General features: G+C 37.4%; 1 long non-coding RNA gene across 3 annotated transcripts in view; it reads right to left on the minus strand.

The window, feature by feature from the left end:
- The window catches only part of LOC118249685 (uncharacterized), a 155360-nt gene that overhangs the window by 106140 nt on the left and 27247 nt on the right, over positions 1–21973 (minus strand). For 2 of the 3 annotated variants that reach the window (XR_004779185.1, XR_004779183.1), the window contains exon 3: positions 16288–16335. This is a non-coding gene — a long non-coding RNA (uncharacterized LOC118249685). Of the gene's footprint in view, positions 1–16287; positions 16336–17985; positions 18118–21973 lie in introns of all 3 variants that reach the window. The other variant, XR_004779184.1, reaches the window with a different exon arrangement.

Below are 21973 nucleotides of genomic sequence, written 5' to 3' on the forward strand. Positions count from 1 at the left end.
TATCACCTCCTGCCCGTGAAGCAGGTGACCTTGGCTGTCTTGTCCTAGGTTCAATCACAGCATGATTCTCACATAATGTTAAGAACTTCAGGAGAGACATGGAAAGAACTTAGACAAACACGTTGCAAAGAAAGACAAGCTGTCAATGTGTTTCAGTTAAAACATCTCTAACCTAAGAATCTGTCTTTAAGCCACTCAGTCAGAGAAGCCTTTAAAATCTTATAATTGCTTAGTAATACTTCACACTTACTGCTCAATGTGAACCTCAGGTCCAGTTTTTGTAAACTGTGGCACCACTGTTATTCCAGATGGCATGCAAAATAATTTATAAATGACAAAGTTAAATGGGTTTATAGCAGCTATTCAATTCCTGCACTCTGGTCACTCACTTTGGCATAACAAAAAGCTTTCAGTCAGCCCCTGCCTCTCACGGGGTCTTCAAACAGCACCAGAGCACGTGTTCAGTAGGTTCTCAGAAAGTAAGCAGACAAATAAAGAGAAGTAGTAATCCAAGCAACACTGCAGTACACCTGCAGCATGCTGCCTTTTTTTTTTTTTTTTATCAACATAGCTGAGAACAAGCAGTAAGATGTTTTAGTTTAAAATTAAAATTTATTTAAAAACATATTTCCAACAAAACAATTTCAGTTTGCCATAGCTCAATATGAAATACAATCTCCCCAATAGACACATACTGCAAATGCAAACATAACTCATCTTGGTGTCAGAAAATCTCTCTTTACTGTTGCACCTAAATGTATGCTAAGTGTTATAAGAAATCAACTATGTCAAAGAGGGCTCTCTCTGCACCTGACAGATTCCCATTGCTACTTCTGTTTCCTCCTCTCTTCTCTCCTTCCTGGTGCTTACTTTGGCTCTGCTTTTCTTGTGTCCTTTCAAAATCTCCCTGTCCTGCATTGGCCTTTGGGGCACAGAGCACAATGGAAGAGATATTGCTTCGTGGCCTTTTTAAAGGCCATGCAGTCTGAATTAGACAGAGAAACTGAGTGCCACTTTAAGCTCCTCTGATTATGTGCATATCTACAAATTATTCTGGAAACTACATGACCACATTAAAGTGGCGTTAAGCCCAATAAAATATAGCCTGCCTGTCAACACAGATGATTAGCCTGGGCTCAATGCCCCACAAGTCCCAGACATACAATTTCCAGGAAGCTCAGGATCAGCAAAACAGTATGGAGACATGTCCTAAGTATTAAATATGTCTGGAGTCTGCAAAGGGTGTCAGGGCATCAATGCACTCAATTAAGTCAGTGTATCTCGTCATTTTGGTTGCTAAGAAAGCGGCAACTCATCTCCTGAGGAGCCTAGTCCTAGCTTGGTAAGCTTTTTACAGATTAGAGCTGAGTTGAATTTGCTTGTTGGCTTCTGCTGATCAGGTGTGACACACTGTGTCTGCAGCCTGCTGTGTTTGCCCACTCCATCAAGGACCAGAAGACTGAGCCTCAATGCAACCAAAGCATGGCTTGCAAGAATATGGTGCTTATGGTGGAGGAAGCCACCCTTAGGCAAGTGTTCAACCGAGAAATGGGTTCTCTAATGCTTTCTGCAGCCCTTATCTCCTGGAGCAATGAATGAAGCCAAACTACCCCTGAGGTTTCTGCGTGGTGTTGATAACCAACGGTCAGCTAACACTGGATTCTCCTCCAAGGCATCCACCTCCTCCCACAAATCCTGCAGTATACATAGGATGTACAAGTTTGTTGGAGAGTTTAAAAAAAGGGGGGGGGGGGAATAACAAAGTTTTGCTTTATGTTATTGTGTAAACATAATTTGTATTGAGCTATAGTATAAATATTTGTTAAGAATTAATTTGAAGCTTTTAATGAGTTCATCCCCTGCTCAGAATTGCCAGGAAGTATCGCATACTGATATATAAGTCAAGGAAAGATTTTTTTCAAGCTACACAAATTAAAACCAAGGCATTCTTCCTCTGCTTACATTGACAACGTACTCTGACTACAGAAAATGTATTTTCTGGGCAATTCCTCTGCTCTGAAAGGGATTTGGTAAAAGCAGGTAAATGTAGAAATAAGTTAGAATTCAGTTTTCTAGAAAAGTTTATACAGGAAACCACAGTTACTTAAGGGTAATCCAGTATCACCCAAGAATGTCAGTGAATGCAGGCAACAGGTTCTCCAAGCAAAACCAACTTCAGTAGCACACTGTAACAAATACTGTTGCAGAAGCTGGAGGGCAATGCAAGAAGGTACCAAGCCGCCAAGGGAACCCATGCTGCAGAATCAAGTCTTCTGGCTTGTGGAAACAGCCCAGTTGTCCATGAAACTTGCTTTTCTGGCAGCCTGTTCACAAGGACAGGAAGCACAGTCGAGGCTTTCCCACACCACATCAACACCTGAACACAGGTTTGGACAAAAGGGGCAATTTGAAGCCAGCCAAACTGAAGAAGTCAATGGCTTCTCTAGCATACACTAGTAGTTTGACAAGCTGTATTTAACGCCATTAGGATCCAGAGTAATTAATAAAATAAAAATTAAAAAGAAAAAGGGAATGAAGGACAGACATAGTGATTATACAAACAAATACAGCTCTCCAAAGCTCACTGAGCTCTGGAAAGGCTGCTTAATAGAACAGCAAGGGCCACAGAATAGATCACTGTCAGGCACACTGGGATTTTCATCCCATTGTTGCTCAGTAGGCATAAAATGAAATTCCTTTTCTCAGATGCAAACTCTGTTTTCAACTTTCCTCCTGAAAGTTAAATTCCTTTCTATTTATTATGTAATTAACCGCAATACACAAAAATATCTAGGGTTACATAAACCAAAAAGATGCCTAGGTTTAAAAGAAGACCATCTAATTCAAAACTAGTCCAACAAAGTGGCTAACAAAAAAGAAATCTGGCTGTTGTTGTATAGCATCTTCTATAATAAGATTAAAACCAACAATTCTGGTATTATCTAGATATTACAGTAATAAACATTAACTCCACATTCATGGGACAGTAAAGTCAGGATTTTTAAGCAGAATTGCCACTTATTACAGGCCTGGTCTTATGCTAGAAAATAGTTCTTGACCACCAGACTTTTTAGTCTGACATTTAAAAATATGCTGAACACATTTTTTCATGGCTTTTTTTTTTTTTTCTATTTTTCCCCAAACTAAGATAGGCTGAATTCAGCCTTTTGTTCAGCACTACTAATTACGAAGGGGTACGATTTTTTGAAGGGAGAGAGAAAAAAAGGGCTAGGGAGAGGAAAATTACAAAGTTAAGACCAACACCATCCCCAGGTTCTGTAGAAGACTTCTGCTTTCTTCTCTTCATCCCTTTGGGAGATTCCAGACAATGGTAATTCCTGTTTGGCAGGGGGTTTGGCCTAGATGATCTTCAGAGGTCCCTTCCAACCTCAGCCATTCTGTTTCTTGTAAACAGGTTACAAAGAGTTAACAAATATCACACGCAGTCATGGCACTTAGCACTAGTGGAAAAGAGATGATGGACTAAGCCCTGGTTGACCAGCATCTCCACAGCAGCGCCATCTCAACAAGCCATGCATTAAAGCACTTCTTAGTCCTCTGCAAACAATAGGCTTAAAAAGGCAGAGCAGGAGATCTATGCCTTGGGTGCAGTCTAAGGCATACAGCTGAAGGCAGACAGCTCGCAACCACAGAAGTAGCTCAGGTATCCAGAAAAAACAATACTTGTGTGTTGTTATTCTCGCATACATCATATTTGCTGATCCAACACTTGTTCCCACAGAAAAAGGATCAGAGAGGCCAGCAGCAGCCAGTGGCTGAGCACAGCTTGTTCCCCCCTGGAGCACGGTTCTTGACCCACAGCCAGCATACAGGCACACTACCTTCAACAAGCAGGCAGAGATCTACAACTTTTTTTGGATTAACAAACAATACTGTTACAATTAAATAAATAAATAAATAAAAATAAAACACAGGAAAACAAAAACTAGTAAAAGGGGACACACTTTCCTCTAATATTTCTCCTCCTCAGCAAAATATCAGAGCTCTCTCTCCCTAGCATGAGACAGCTGCTTTGCACAAGTTCTCTTCCCTAAGCTGAGCCAATTTCTGAGCAAACCAGACAAGGCAGTACCATCACTACATGACTGGCAGAGAGGTTCCCTTCTCCTACAGCACAGCAAGGAGAAGGAAAATAAGAAAAGGAAGCCAAGGGTATTTTCTGATGGTATGCAAACAAGAAGTTCAGTTCTGTTCTACTTCAGTGAAACAGAAGCAGACATCATTTTGGCACTGTTGCACACAATTCGGCTGCAGACATTGGAGATGGGTTGCACCCATGGAAGCTGAGAGAGGTGGTTGCTGTCATAGCATGGCTGTTTTCTATTGTCTTTGAAAAGTCATGGAAATCAGCAGAGATTGAACACACCAATGACAAATCATGCTTGCCTTCTGTGATGAAATGACTGGATTTGAGGACAAAGGCAGAGCAGCAGATACCAGTTACTTAAGTTCTAGCAAGGCTTTCAACACTGTCTCCCTGCAATATGCCTGTGTCCAGGTTAGGGGGTTATGGTTTGAATGGCAGAAATCCTGACCAGTAAACCACTGGGGGTATGTTTGGGCTCAGAGGGCAGCAGACAGTGGGTTGTACTCTGCCTGGAGACAGGTAACACATGGAGTACCACAGGGGTTTGTACTGAAACCTGTCCTTTTAACGCCATTATCAGTGACCTAGAGGAGGATGGAGAACATGCGCATTATCAAGTAACTTAAAGAACAGGCCATTCAAAACTCACAGCCTCAAATCAAAGGAGTAAGACAAAGGAGTAAGACAAGGAATAAGACAAGAGCTAAACTGTTTCCAGTCACCTGCTATATTTACCTTTATATATTTTGTATTTTATAATGAAGAACAGGTAGGAGACAGCCTGCCCTGACCTGAAGAGTGCAAGTTTTTATCATACAAATTGTGCACCGCAGTTACTGCACTGTTCTGTTACACAGAGGGAAGCTTTGGATGTTATTACATTATCAGAAAGAAAACAAGGTAGAAATATGCAGTTCCCTCCCCATTCCCAACTATATAGTTGTAATTTTATTTATTTAATTTATTTTTTAGATTACATGATCGCAATCTGGACAAGATAAAAAAAATAGTGACACCAAGTAATCCCTCTGGAATCCAGCCCATTAGGAAAGCTAATGTTAGGATTATCAGATCATACTGAAAAGAAAAAAAAAAAAAAAAAAAGAAAAAAAACTTCTAGAAAATAAATACATGGATGACCAACCTAGAGAAGATATTGTCAGCCCTAGACATTTCTTCATATAGGCCCAATATACCAGCCTTCTTTCCCTTCCTTATCTCACCCAGCAAATGCATGCTATTAAATACACAAATTTCTTTCAGCAAGCTAAACAAACAGAAATACACACAGTTAATTAATACCACAGTAATTTCTTTGATCTTCCAGTGAAAACAGAATTTAAAAGTCATACTATTTCTGTCCAGAAGCTTAAAGTTAAAAAGCTTAGGAACTCATCCGGGACTTTGAATCTGAGAACCATTCAGCTGATGTCATTAAAATGGGTAAATTAGAGTTGTAATTATTCCCTTATGAATCCTGCTGTCTATCTGAGAAAGATGGGTATTCATTTCTGTCTTCAAAAATTGATTTATTTGGGTGCAAAAATAAAAGAGTTGGAGACAGCAAGAACTTAGTTTTACTGTACATCTGCTAGAATGCCCCCCTCCCCCCCAAAAAAAAAAAAGGGTTGATAACATAACACATGCCTGCCAGTCAATAGGTGCTGTACCTTCTACATCATATAGCAGTTTCCTAGAGATCCTCAGGATAAACCCTATCTCCACAGGCCCTGCTTGCTATCCACTGTTTAGCACAGTAACACTTCATTAACATGCAAATGCTTGACAGTTATTGGGTTTTGGTGTATCTGCATATTTATAAACATTCTAAACATTCTAAACCACATCAGCATTTAAGGATACTGTTTAACCACGCTAAACCTAAAGACTAATTTGTATTGGTTGAAAAAATATGTTGCAGCCAGATTATTCACTCACTTTTTATTTCTACATTAACTTTTAAAACACCATTTGTGCAGGTAGGTCAAAAATGCCTTGACCAACTTTTTTTTTTTTTTTCTTTTGAGGTAATGAACCTTCTTGCTTATTTTTAATCTATTTTTCCACTGAAAAGGCAAAAAAAAAAACACAAAGAAAGAAAAATGCTTTTGAAATCAAAACATAAACTTATGGCAATAAAAAACAAACAACCATTAAATTACATGTTAAAAGAAATCTGTAAAATATTCAGTCAACATATGTAATATCCATATTTCCAAATAAGAGGCTTTAGAAGCATCAGACAGACAACGTTCAAGACCAAAATTTGCCCCCAAATCCAAAGATTAAATTTCTTTGCTAATATCAAGAATTCTAAATACCTTAAGATAACTTTCAATGTCGTAAGATAAATTTTTTCACTATCATACCCTAGAAAGCATATACTAAAAACAGCATAGACACTTGAGATTCTAACAACATATTCTACCCAAACCATTCTCAAATGAATTCTTAGCAATGAATATCAATGATTTGGCCATTTTAATTTTAAATCTCTCGAAAATTTTCAGGCAAAACATATGTAGGAAAACACACACACACACACATATTATATATATAATATATATAATTCTTTTTTGTTATAAGTACAAAAATATGAGCTATAAATGAATAAATAGTTTAATGCTTTGCTGGATTTTTTTATTTTTATTTTTTAAAGAAGCCACTTGAAGGCCTGTAGCAGTGCATATTAATGTAGGAAAGAATGGGATCAGCTGAATCAAGTTAAAGAGGATTGTACTTAATCATCCTAGGTAAGCAGAATCATTTGTGATTGCCACTCATTTCTCTTTAAACAAATCACAGAAGTTACATATCCTTCCTTAACTATCATTTAAGATGCACTATCCTTTTGTTGCTGGGGGGGGGGGGGGGGGTAACAGCTACCAATTCTTCTAGAAAACACTATTTTTCTTTGATTTTATGGAACCTTGTTCAGCTGAAAAGTGATTTATAAGTTATACACACTCATAAGTGAAATATAAAATATATGATCTCAAAACACGTCATTCCTGAAGGGCTTAGTCAGTAACCTCCAGCAGATTATGATTCTGTTTTCCACCTCTACATTTTTTTTTCCATTGATAGACTGCTTTGAAGAAAAAGCCTTCTAAATTCACTTGCACCTAAGTTTAAACTACTTTGCACTAACATGCCAGTAAAATACCTGGCAAACAGAAGAACAGTTGCCTGGTGTCAAAATTCCTCCACACCCATGAGCTCACAGCTCTTCCAAGAGCCTGACTTCAGCCCCAAAGCTAAGCTGACCTACAGACACTCCTAAGTTTCCTCATCTCCTATAGAGTATGCATGCGTAGAAATTTATCTGTCATCCAGCAGAGTATCTGCTTATGGTAATGGAAATCTGGACCTTAGCAGTGCTAAAAACTAAACTCTTACACAGTGTATCTTGATTTAAGTTTTTGTTACACGTCCATGGAAATCTATTTTCAGTTTTCATTATTTTGCCCTCATGCACAAGTGCCAACAGCTAAGTGTGGACCTCTTCAATTATTTCAGTCAGTCTGGATACTGACCTAATACAAAGCTACATCTAGCCAGCCTTTAAGTATCCAAGGGATTTTTAGGGACAGATTGCACACATGAACTATAGAACTTGAATTATTCCATTACAGACAACACATGAACATGAGCTGTACCTGCACTTTTTAAGGAAGTAAGGGGCTGAAAGACAAATTTCTTTCTGTAGAAACCTAATCCAGAAAGATCCCTGCTATATAGATTACATTAAAAAGTTTGAATCCTCTCCTGTTTACTGGCTCACTAGCTACAGAAACAATTTTAAGGATAGCAGTGATGAGGAGAAACTGAAATATATGAAATGTTAGCACAATATCTTAAAGTGTTATGTAAATATAACATTAAAATACAGAAGTACAAAAGCTGCCAGTTTCATTTTGGTCATATTTGGCTTTATATATCATTATATGAGAGTCAAGTATGTTCTTGTCTCTCTTTGGACTTTTATAAGACACATCAAAGGAATGAGCAGTAATGTCCTGGAACAGAGAAGATATGTCATAACAACAACTGTTAGCCCACAATAAAAGAAATTACCTTACTAGGACAAAAATACAACCATTTGAGAAACTGAAGCTAAGAATTCATGGTGTGTGTTTTTTTTAGGTTAAGAAAATGTGCAGTAAAACAAAAAATGTCAGGTATGAACAAAGTTCTAGTGAGCACTCATTAAAAACTAAGTATTTTTCATGTCCATGAGCTAAGTTTGCCTGTGCATTACCCTTTCTAAATGTAGAAAATACTGCAGTAAATATAACTACTAGAACCATTGAGACACCCACATTTTCTACTACACGTGTGACACTGAAGCTATATTGCATGATAATTCCATATATCATTCACACTGCATACTGTGATAATTCTCAAGAAAAAAATGAAGATAATATCATTTTATGGAAAGATGTCTATGTTGTTTTTATGTATTTAATAAAAGCCTTCTGCTTTCCTCACACTTAACCACTCACTTGGAGGCTAGTAACCTCCAACTAAACTAAATTTACAAATGTACACAGCTAGGACTACATCCCCTTGTTCTCACTGCCTAAAATTTGGTGCCATTAAAGCACATAAATCCTGAAGATAGCATTTTCAAAATTCCCAAAACATTTAATCTTTTAAGACCCTTCTTCAGAACCAAGTTGTGTTCAGAAACATTTGCCTCACTAGAAGTCAGTGAAGCAGCTTTTAATGACTAAACCTTGTAAAAAAATAGTTGCTCTTAAAGTTTTTAATCAATTTGTCATTTTTGAAAGGTTTACCTCAAGCCTACAAATTCCTCTTCTAGTTCACCTTCCCATAGGGAAAAAAAATAAAATGGGGGGGGGGGGGGGGGGGGGACGAACAAACAAACAAATAAACAAACTACCACCACCTGCTTTGATTGAAAAATACATCAAAACGCAATAATAGAAAATGTTTTGGTTGGTTGGTTGGTTGTTTTTTTTGTTTTGTTTTAAGATAGATCATTTTGTGGTTTTGTAAATAAATGGAGGACATTTTCATGTTTTTAACTTGTCTTGTGTACCACTTTAGCATCATATTCAGGCATTACCTTATTGACAGCAACATAGCTCATCAACTACAGACCGTAGTGGAGGTATACTAATGACAACTCAGCATAAGGACAATTTAACTTTGTGACAGCTTACTGCTCTGACCAGAGAGCTGGTTCTTGAGTAGGTCATTCATGATGCTTACTTTTCCATGTCAACTGCTGAATGGGTGAAATATTGTTTACGTGAGATTTTGTATCATCATGAGAAAACACAATTTCACATAAATGATGGACATATCAACACAACACTAGCAAAATGTTTTGGCAGACACAGTACCATGTCACGGAGATCAACAAAGAGTTTCTTCTATCACATATTTGCTTGTACTTACTCTGAATTTTTCCTGCTCCATTATATTTCTTTAATTTACCAAAGAGATTGCTAAAAGACAACTCCCCCTCTCTCCATTGCAGATGGGATGCACTCTCACCTCTCATAGTCTTTAAGACACGTGCCCAGTATGGGGCAAAAAGGAGGCAAAGTTTTTGATTTTGGACGTTTCTCTTTTCTTTTCTTTTTGAAGTTTTCCTTTCCTTTTTTCCTTTTTTTTTTTTTTTTTTTTTTTTTTTTAAGTACACCATGTCTAAAACAACTTTTATTAAAAACGTTAAGTGGGAATATGCTTGGGTGCAGCCTCTTGCAGTTGAGACTGAGTCACACAGGCTCCTTCCAAGATTGGTCAATTTGCTAAAGGTTGATATCAATGCTTGCTTTTGCAAGATGCAGCTAAAGAAAGCTCAATGTCTTCTCTAAAGAAATATTTCTTCATTTCTTCTTTTGATCTTCAATGTTAGACAAAGTCTAGGGTCTTTGAAAAGTGCTGTGAAAAACCCTTAAACGCCTATTGACAAGGCTAGCTTTGAAGACCACTAAGTAAACAATGTCATTTTAAAAACAAATCCTTGCACTGATGTAGAATAATTCCAACTTTGTTTCTGTTACTGGACACCATTAAAAAAAAAAAAAAAAGATTATATGAGACACATGCAGACAAATTACAGAAGGCAGGTCAGAACAGAGGCACGTCCCTAAATCCTTCCACCAGGACCAATTGCTCAGTAGCTAGAACATCCAAGCCAGCTTCCATAGCACAGCCTCATTTCCTTCTATCCCATCCTGTCATAAACGATGGTTATAGCCACCATACTCCTACCAGGACAACGCAGCTGACTACTGTTCACTACATGCAGAATATTTTGAACATTCTAACATCCTATACTGAGAAAAAAACAGAGTTCCAACAGAATTTCTCAGCTTTGTACAAAACCAATACTGAAGTGATCTAAGCATCATCCCCAATTACCAAGTGAGCCACATATTTTTAGTTACAGACACAGTTTCCATCAAAATTAAACTGTTTGGGCTGAAATTTTCCTTTCATATAAACATGAACTTAACTTTTCACAGACAAATTGAAGAATACGCTCCATAAAATCCTGCTGGCCCTTTCTTTGGGAAGCTTTAGATCATGCTTGCTTTTGAGGATGAGCTGGCAATGTGTCAACAAAAGGTCTGTTGGTTGTGAACACACCACTTTGTTTACTTATAATTCTCCCAGATCTCTCTAGCCAGTAGGCAACAAAAATCTTTGCATACCTTGTAAAATCAATTTAAATTTCAATACTAAACTCTCTAAAACTATGCTGGCATGGCTCCCCTTGCAATCACAGCTAAAATGCCTCTGTTATGTTACATAGAACTTCTGTTCTTCAATTGGTCGAGTACCACAGAAAATTGCAGGAAAAAAATAATTATTCTGTCCTCATATCAGGGATGGAACAGTATGCAGTAACTGCAGCTTGCTCATATACTGAGTATAGAGAAAACAAAACATCAAATGGCTTGTCAAACATAAAGAGTGTTTTCTGTTTGAGAGGAGGGATAGGTGAGAAAGAACACTTATATAAATGAGGCGGAGAAACTACAGAGAAAAAAGATACAAGCATATAATTAAAATCTGTATTATAATGCATATACGCAAGGTACCAACTGAGATTACAGGGCCAACATTGATTCTAACATCCAACTTTTCAGTGTTGCGTTTTACAATTTAATAACATTCTTTTCAAACAAAGATGGACTTTTTCCAAGCAAAAAGTAGAACACTTTCTTTAAACTCTGATCCCAGTTGTTTGATGTGATCCAAGCAGTTGCACATCTGAACCCACAGAGAGTTTCACTTAAGCTTGCACAAAATAAGAAGTCCTTTTGCATGTTATACAGTACCAGTTATGAGAGCTACATGGACAGGTGTTAAAGACAGGGATTACTACATTTTGTACTTTTAAAAATGAACAGTCTGAAGATATTTAATTCTGTATTCAAAGACAGTATTAAACTAAGGGGAATGATCTCCTGCTATAAGGAAGTTATTTACTCCCCAAACATTTTTACCTGTGTTTTGTTTTACTGATAGAATCAGAAGTTTGGGCTTGTTAAGAAAGAGGCTTCTTCAGAAAAAGGAAAAGCTGAATATTAATTAAAACAGATTTCAACACTTGTCCTTTTCCCAAACTGCAGATGATTATGAGGTTTAAGACAAGGAACATAAGCATGGCTTAGCAATTTATTTATTTTTAAAGGCTCTGGACATCTCATGTGTCAGACAGGCACGTGCATTATGCACTTCTAGCAGGGGACAAAGACCAGAAATTTAAAGGAGCTGTTTGTGATTTTGGATGGGATGTGGCATACAGATGAAAGAGCAAACATTTTTCCCCTTGGTTTAATGCTAGCACTGGATTCCTAAATTAAGCCCAGCAGGAAATAAACATCCACCACAGATTTCAAAAGATATCTCACATCTTTGTATTAAAACGTGTTATTTTAAAAGTCCCAAATGCTGTATGTCTGAATTTTATTAAGTCCAGAGCCAGCATAGGAAGTGCTATTTGATTTATTTTAAAAGAATGCAGAAAGTATTAGTGGACAATGGGATGTAAATTGCAGGAAGCCAAAGAAAAAATGAAGAGTAGGAGATAATGGTCTTGATGCTATTATCTGTAAGAATACCAAGGCTGCAAGGCTTTGAAAAATTACTTTGGTGACCTTGAGAGGTTGCTCAGACTGAAGAACATCCAAGTTAGCATATTTTCCTATGGGGTGGAAGAAGGGCAGTCTGGATTTTTCTTTTCCAAAGGGACTGGGGAGACATATCCGTTGTGCACTTCTGATTTCCTTCTACACCAAACAGCTACTTGCTGAACTCCCATGGAGAGCAAAATTAGACATCATCCTGCACGTTCCTCACACGTTTCACATGCAATTCTCAGTAAAAAGTCTCAATCCATACATACATTCAGTTAAAATGTCTGATCCTGAAAATATTCTTTTCTTCTTACATTCAGCTTTTATTTTGGAGGCTGCATATTTTTTTCTTCTTTCCCACTGACTTTGATGATGTTTGGGGATTAAAACAAGGAGCAGGCAGTTCCCATGAGATGAAAGGCATGACTGCAAAGGACACTTACTTGGAAGATTAAAACAGAAAAAAATCTTGGAGTAGGAGATGTTGCTATATATTTATTTAAAGAAACACTCCCTTGAAGGGGCTTCAACTTCAATATTGTAAATAATTTTCTGCTTTTATCAGCTATGGTTAGAAATAAAATGTGGGGTTTTTTACTCACCAGCTGATAAAAATATAACAACACATTTCCAAGTATGCTAAATGTAATATTACAGACAGAAAAAGAATAGCTCCAAGTTCTTTTGTAAACAGTATCAGTAATCAAACTTAAGTTTCCATCTGATTTATGGCAAATTATAACTCCTTGCCACCTTCACACTTCTACGTCTCCCCAGTGACACTGTTTCAGAGATGTTCCCCATATCCCTTCCTAATCAGCTAACTCCCACCTGGGCACAGAGGCAGCTCCTCCTATGACGAGTCCTGAGCTGGATTTCAGAGGTTTATCCAAGCTCTCAGGCCAAACAGAAAGAGATCTGGTAAGCTCAAGTGTCTCTCAGAAAGTACTAATTTCTTCCTCCTCAAGTTAGTCACTTATTTCATAGCAGTTTTAGTGCTTCCATTTCAAACCCTGCCCAAATCCCCTATAATCGGCCAAGAAAATGAAATGTTACTGAGTGAAGAAATGAAGAGCAGGGAGAAAAAATGCAAAAGTCTTGTTTTATTTGGAAAGTAGGCTAATGACACAGCTCAGAAGTACTGTTGACAGCAGACAGAATTTTGTGAGCATGAATGAACTTTCTAACACTCTTTGGTCAGCGGAGCAAGAGCAGAAAGCAGACCTTTGCTTTCTCTTCCTGATATTACTATGGCATGCAGTGCAAGCCAAGTTGATTTATGTTTCAGTTCATGCAGGCTTAGAACAAGCACATGGTAGCTTACACACATCTTCCACATTGTGGTCAAGATTAATTCACTAGTTATAATATGTTTTGAGATCCCTGAGTAAAAATGCAAAGAACTCTAATTCCACAGCTTCTCACTCAGACCCTCACTTGCATCACAAGAGAAAGGTGTACACGCTGCTTCGGGGCTTATAAATTCGCTGCCTTCTGCCTCTCAGTTTCAGATATCATCTTAAGTTGTTTCCAATACCCTCACATTTTTTGTTCCAACTTTTGAAATCCACCAATGGCTGTGATATTGATGAAGTATTGGATTCACTATGAACTGGCTTGATAGCAAAGCTCAAAGGATTGTAGTGAACGGAGCTGCATCTGGCTGGCAGCTGGTCACTAGCAGTGTTCCCCAGGGCTCAGTTCTAGAATCAGTCCTGTCCAACATTTTTATCAATGATCTGGATGCAGGAGCTGAATACATCCTCAGTAAATTTGCTGACAATACTAAACTGGGAGGTGCTGCCAACTCTCTGGAGGGACAAGAGGCCTTGCAGAGGGATCTAGATACATTGGAGCACTGGGCCATCAGCAATGGCATGAAATTCAACAAAGGTAAATGCCAGGTTCTGCAGCTAGGATGGAGTAATGCTGGGCACAGGTACAGACTGGAAGATGGGTGGCTGGAGAGCAGCTCTGCAGAAAGGGATCTGGGGGTGCTGCTTGACAGTAGGCTCAACACAAGCCAGCAGTGTGCCCTGACAGCCAAGGGGCAAACTGCATTTTGGGGTGCATTAAACACAGCATAGGCAGCTTCTCAAAAGAGGTGATTCTCCCACTGTATTTAGCACTGGTGAGACCTCACCTTAAATACTGTGTACAGTTCTGGGCTCCACAATATAAAATATGTGTTAAGGCCCTAGAAAGCATCCAGAGGAGGACAATAAAGCTGGTAAAAGGGCTGGAAGGCACATCATATGAGGAGAAGCTGAGGACTCTTGGATTGTCTGTTTTGGAGAAAAGGAGGTTGTGAGGTGACCTCATTGCTCTCTACTCCTTACTGAGGAGGGGAAGTGGAGAGGGAGGTGCTGGACCCTTCTCCATTATGTAATTGATGACAGGATAAATATCACCACTGTACTGACTGATCGCATCTTGTTAAATGTGTGTATTCCACACATTTAAAAAAAAAAAAAAGAATTTTACCATAAATAAATAGAAATCTGAGCTGACACACTCTTTCGCTAAATTAAACCAACAGCTCAGGTTTGTTTTTTTTTTTCCCTCTCTTTTTTAAAACACAAAACTCATATTTTGGGACCGATAAGCAGACTGAAGTCCTTGTTTCACTCTCCCATGGATTTCAAGCACCTGTTCATTTCAAGAGAAAGAGATGAAGCCCTCAATCTTGAACTATATACATCACCATTCTGCAAAGACTACTTCAAAAACAGTTAAGAGGATTAAAAAATGACAAATGTAAATCATTACTGTTTTCATGGAAATTATGGTTTATCTTTAATTCTCTACAGTCAATGCCTTTCTTGTCACCAGATGCAATGAAATGCAAGAATTTAGGTATAATTACCTCAGTGCATTCAGTATTTAAAATTGATCAAATTACATGAATTGATTTTTAAAGATTCACCTTATGGAAGTAAGGAGATGTCTGGGAGAAAAACATCAGTTCCACCCACAGAGTGGAACTCATCATATATTATGGACGGCTTATGCTCTAGGACTATAAAAAATTGCAGGTGACTTTGTTTACTAGAGGAGCTATCAGTCAGCTTGAATTATTGACATATTTTTGGTAGTGTAGCTTCAAATATCTCTCTGTTTTCTTTTTCACCCTCAAAATCTAAACATTCAGAGCTATCACCCAAAGGAAGGTCACAAGGTTAAACACAGGAACAAGCTATTCTAGTACCTCTGATTCTATCAAGAAGAACCGCTTATCTTCCAGTTGGTATACAGGAGAAAAGTTGAACTCTTCTCTTTCATTAGATTCTCTTAAGATCATTTCATATCAATAGATAAAATCCAAACTAAAAATTATATCCAGAAACTGTTCTGCGGTGATCAGAGAGGGTGTTACGCCCTTCTTTTGATTCTTAAGCACAGTTATCAAAAGGATTCACTGCAAGACAGGAAATTCTTGAAAATATTAAAAAATACTGGGATTCCAATTGCTATCACATCATTGTAAGGAGAGACCTATAAACTAAGATCACACAATTTAGAAAGTGTAACACATTTCTTCTTTATTCCAAAATACACGTAACTAATACTGAAGGTGACTTGGAAAAAGAAAAAATGAAAAAAGAAAAAAAAAACAACTATCTCCATCATCCTTTCCAATTGTACAACATAGAGTCCTTAAGATATGACCACGTTTTTTCCACAGGACCCCATCTCTTTCAGTACTCTGAATGGACAGTGCTAATTGAACAAGCGATTATTAAGTATTTGGCATTACTCCTACTACACTGTGTGAAAGTCCCATGTCTTGTTTACTGTGTACTATTCAGAGCCTGATTTAAACAATGAATTATTCATTTGCTGGTGGGTTTTCCTACAGTGCTCACCACAATGACATCTGAATGCACTGCCAACATTAAAGGATTCATTTTTGCATCATCTTTGTGAGATGAAGTCAATGACATAATTGTATGCATTTTGCAGAAGGGGGAGCACAACACAGAGATATTAAAGCATCTGCTAAATCCAAGCGTGCAAATAGAGATTTGTAAGGCTAAGTTTCATCAAAATACTTACATTTGTCACATCATTCAAGACAGCTTCAGTAGGTCTCAAAGCAGGCCCCTAGAAAATAAGGAACACAGTCATGATCCCCTGAAAACATTCTGTTTTTAAACTACATTGCACATAATATGTGATGAGACAAAAACATTCACAGTGTAAGGAAAGTGAACAAGCAGATATATTGCATAGCTATAAAGAAAGGTAAACAGCAAAAACTCAACTACATCAAACAGAGCCACTGAAGCACGATAAGGATTCATGCCACACTGCTTTCAGAGAATGCTACATTTGCAATCTTCACCACTAGTACACAGCTAAGATTGCTTGGTTTGTGTTTCTGTCATCTTCCCCAGCTAGATGAGCCGCTGTGGCAAAACGAAGAATAAGGAACACCACCACCTGCTCATTTCAAACCTTGATCCAAAGGGGTAAAATCTCAGAAGCGTCAAAGAGGCAAAAAGCAAGTGACAATAAATGTCTGAAGGAAACCATGCTCCAGGGATCGACCTCACCATAGAGCCAGGAGCATGCCAAGATAGCATACCATTGGAGATTAAAAAGGCTTGGGACTGTGTAGGTTTAAGCAACAGGGGCTACCTTTAATCTTTCCTTGTTAGATGTAATGTGCTCAAATGCATATAACCTCATTAAAAAAATAAATAAAAATTAAAAAGCCTACATGCCAAAACTACATATACAGTTTTATTCATATAGTTTCTATTATGACAACTTCTTTCACAATTTGACCCTTTCCCGTCATCTAAAAACTGACAAAATTGTGCATTCAGGTTGCATGGCATCTAATTCAGTCTGCCAATAAATTGATGTCTTAACACAGGATATACCTTTCTCGACTACAAGCAAAAACAGTTCCAAACTGTGTTAAACTTTCCTAAGGAGCAGGCATGGAGAAAGAACTGCTCTGATGGAAAAAATCCTTTCAGGATTACTGTACTATGAAAATAGAAGGTTTTCTGCTTCAATTCCAATATTCACAATATTTCATGAGAAACACAGCTGGATATAGCCTTACCATATGCAGGTCAGCACACATGTTATGTTCAGCAGCTGTAACCGAACTGGCTGCTCCTTATAGTCCAACACTGATCTATTTTTTGGCAATGACCCAGAATATGTTCCCAGTTCTGCAACAGGGCTCTTACAGACCGTGAACATGTTATTGGGAGATCTGTTCTTCAATGCCTTCAAAAATCTGACTCTGTTGCTGCAACCTGATTTGAATTGATAGAGCGAGGAAAAACAGGTCGGTCCCATACTCAGACTTGTACAGCCTTTCATTCATTAATACCAGCTTTTCCTCACTGCTTTCTAGGAAGCCTGCAAAAGCCCCTCTGAATTCGTTAATACTCTTACATTGCTTGCAAACCCAGATGCTCGTCTGGTGTTTGCAAGACTCCCCACCTAGTCTGGAAAATGGGGTTCATCACTAACAGCAGTAGTACAACAAAGCTCATGGCTATCCCCCATCCACAAGGTGCTACCATACCAGACAATGGACTACGTTGACTTACACTGGCTCCCTGCTTGATTCCTTACAACCTCTTCTTCCTACACATGAAAAACATCTCCAGCCAGACCTTGGTTCAGGTCATGCCATCCATACATCCACTGGTACTGTCAGCTACAAGACAAACACTCCAGGCAGTTTCAAGAGCCTTTCTCAGACAGCCACAAAAAGAGTTTCCTGACCTTTATTTTTATCCTTTGCTTGACTTGGATGCTTCAATTTCTAACAGTCAATGGATTTAAATAGGCTGGGTTTGAAATGCTGACCACTGATGAGCTTACAGGCCAGCTGTCAAGGTCATACTGCTGCCATACCTGCATGGACGAGAGACACCTTCATAATCTTTTCTGCTCAGGATTTTAGCTCATGTCTGAATCACAATTCACATCACTCATAGTAGCTGTGTCTTCACATATAATTGTCTACCCTGTTTCTTCTCTTACATATTACACTAAGCCGAAAGATACTTTGGCTTTACTAGATTTAAAACAAAATAAAAATAAAAATTTGCTTGGGGAAACGAACTTATATCAAAAATTCAGCTCAGCCTTTATTTAATAGAACATACCACTCCAACATTTTTGCAAGTTTTAGGCTTGTTAGCAGACCTTGGGGATATTTCAAACACTGCTGGCTTTCTATATTTGTTTCAGAAGTGGAATAATGTTGTCAAGCATCACCTGTGAGTAAACTAAGGAAGAAACCCAAACCTGAGGATTTCGCCCCAGTCTCCCTTCAGAAGAACAGTAAAGCAGCAAAAATAAGTCAGGGCGGTTATGAGAAGACATAAAATCTCCGAGACAAAGCCTACACTTATACTTGAGAGAGAAGAGGAAGGTGAAGGAATTTTAACTGGGGCAAAAGAAAGCGCAGACAAAAAGCACATTAGCAAATACCAGTTCTGCTGTGGTGTGTGAAACACCAACTGATTTAGTACATTCAGTCATAAAATTTGCAGCACAGGCATTTGATAGCTATAAATCACGTAAAAAATATTTCATATTTTTGCTAAAATTCTGCATTTGCTATCACCTTGTATCAACCTACATCAGAACATTTGTACATAAGAGAAGACTTCTTAAAAGTCAAATAATTGGTATGCTGTAATAATTCAGTTTTGTACGTTGTTCTACTATGCATTTTCATTCGGCTTTTAAAAATCACTTCCTAGCATACTCTTATCTTGACAATAGTGCTTTTCCCATTAAAAACATATATATATATTCCCTACAATATATGTCTGCTCTTTAGACTGTGCTTTATTTTTTACCACCATATTATGCAATTCAACATGTTTTTAGTGGGACAATTAGAAAATATGGGGACAAGAAAGGATATTTTCTTTACATCTACTTCATTTGAAAATGCACATTTGGAAAAAATATTAGAATATTTATTTTCTACTTTTATATTTCGATTGATCCATAAGAAAACAATTTCTCCACTGGGCCATTAAATGAAAAAAAATGTTATAGGCAGTTAAAAATATTATATATCTTGATTTTTATAAACCATTTTAAAAACTCTTACTTAATATTATACAAATACATATATTTATTTGTTATTAAATTTGAATGCAGTAAATCTGAAACTGAATTTTATAATGGAGTGTAAGCTAAGGTCCCATGGCTATTAGAGATTTAGAGAGATGAGGAAACTTTACTCTTCTCCTTCCAGCTGCTAACAGATCACTCTAATGGCTCCCTCAGGCTGAGTTCAGGGACAACATCAACACCCTACAGAAAGGGCTGCAAAATTTGACACCCTCTTTTCTAGCCTATTTCCCTCAGGCCAAACTTGCAGAATTTTCACATGGAAGAAGGGCAGAATAAAGAATAAAAAGAAGATTTCTAGAAGTGTGTCTGTCTTACACAGTAAGTAAAATTGTAAGTAAAACTAGTTGTTGTACCTCCCTGTCCCATCATAAGATGCAAGACTATGGTCCTGCTGTGCAGACCCCTGCAGTAAGTACAACTTGGTTATTGGGAATGTGCACTAACACTGCTAATCCACTAACATTTAAATGAGGCCAACAAAACTGGACCAAGACTGGTCTGAAAATTAAGTATTTTTAAAAATACATTTATGCGTATTATTTTTTTTTTTATCTCATGTCTCCCAAAGCTTCACTACAAAATTCTATCCTATTGCAAACATTAGTTCTTCTAAAATTGGAAGTGCTCAAAAGAAACCTTATCTGTAAAAAAGAAACAAGAAGATTCTACAGAAATATTCACCAGGAACAAATATCACAGGTATCACCCACTCTCTAGAGACTCCAGTCCTAGACTGAAGCTGTATGGAGTGCTTCTGCAGAACACTTGCTTCATATTTAAATTTTAAAAGTGATCGGTTAAAAAGAAGCTGGAAATGTGCCAAGTTCTCTATTCAAAGCACCTTGAAACAAACAGCATTGCTGTCTATATTTGGAAACCATAAAAAAAATAAATAAAATGTAAAACTAAAACCATATACATACAAAATATATGTTCAGGCTTCATTGTTTTCAAAGGAAACAAATACAGATAAACTACAAGGATAACATATGGTTTGGATATGAATGTGGTTTGCATCTGTTACTGGTTAATTAGTTCAAACTTTACCCACAGTGGAGTTTCAGAGACACAGAGATACAAGTTAAATAAATAAGCCACGTTTTACAATACTGAGAGCAGCCACAGACCTAAAAATCACAAAATCCAACCAACAGGTCTTTCAGCTTTGCAGAAGTGCCTTTCTGCGCTAGAGCACTTCTCAGCAGATGAGGCAGGAACAACACGATCAGGGGAGCTGAATCTTCTCAACAGTCTGCTGTCATATCAAGTAAGTCACCTGGACATGGAGACTCCCTTCTGTTACCATGAAAACACGGTTGATGGCAACTTGCTGAGCTAACTGGTGCAGCTGAGGCTAGTCAGCAAGCAGCAGGCAAGACTAACTCAGACGTTCTTGAACTAGCCTTTGTTTACTCCTGGTCAGTCAAAATGAGTTTCATGCTGTCCTGCATAATTTTTTAAAAGTAGCAAGCACAATTCTTCCTGAAGTATTCTCCCTGCTTTTCAAAGCTTAAAGCAAAAAAAAAAAAAAAACAAACAAACAAACAAACAAACCTTTTCTTTAAAAAAAAATAAAAATAAAAATCTGTCTACTAGATCATCACCGTGAAGGTGAAAACAATAAAAAGTAGACTTTCAAAATGGTTCTGTCCTAACTTTGTCCATTTCTCTTTATGTTACCTAAATTACAACCACACTAATACATACTCAGTAAAGGACTTGCTTGCTACCTAGACACAGCATCAGCCTGTGTTAAGGATTGTTGTAAGGCCATAACTTCACATCATCATAGCTTTATCTTCTATTTTCAGTATACATAAAATAACCTATAAAATAGCAGTAAGACAGAATCAAAATAATGTATCATTATGGTTATCTGTAATGAAAGCAATTCCTTAAGTCTTATTCACATGTACATCCATTTTAAAAAGAAAAGGGAAAGCTGATTATAAAAGATACTTCACAATAATAGCCAGCTATTTTTAAATGATCTCAGGGCTCTTTAGAGATGCTAATTTTGAAACTTGCTATATAACCTTAAGAAAATCTTCTATCAGATTGTCAGTGCGGGCATTGTATTTATTGCTGCTGAAAAAAAGAAACAGATGGGAAAATGTGCAAGTTTCCAATACTTACAGCAGTATTCTGGAAAGCTGACTATAGAACACTTCATTTTATTGATCTCCTTTTGTTACCATACAACATTTATGTTCCTTTCAGAAATGTATCAGGGACTAACTGTAGATTGTTTCAGAAAAAAAATAAAATAAAAAAATGAGTCAGTCAAGAAACTACTCCCAGTTTTTCCATAGCCTCGATATGCAACTTTCAGAAAGACATTTTTGTTCTAGTTCTTATTTTACTTGCTTTTAGTTTCTTTTTATTTTTCACTTTAAAAAAATTACTGATTTAATTAGCAGTTCTTATTGTCATCAACACTCTCCCTTATTAAGGAGGAAGCTACTTTCCTCCCACAATTTTCCCTTGTGAACTCCCCCAGCTGAGTTATGAAATCCCTTTAAAGTAGTTGGTCATTTAAATGAGACATAAAGGAGACCAGAAAAAAAAATCAACTTCTTTCCTGAAAAACTTTCACTTCAGTTTATTTCAAGTA

Source organism: Cygnus atratus, chromosome 2, assembly GCF_013377495.2.
Source record: "Cygnus atratus isolate AKBS03 ecotype Queensland, Australia chromosome 2, CAtr_DNAZoo_HiC_assembly, whole genome shotgun sequence".
In the NCBI taxonomy this organism is placed as follows: Eukaryota; Metazoa; Chordata; class Aves; order Anseriformes; family Anatidae; genus Cygnus; species Cygnus atratus.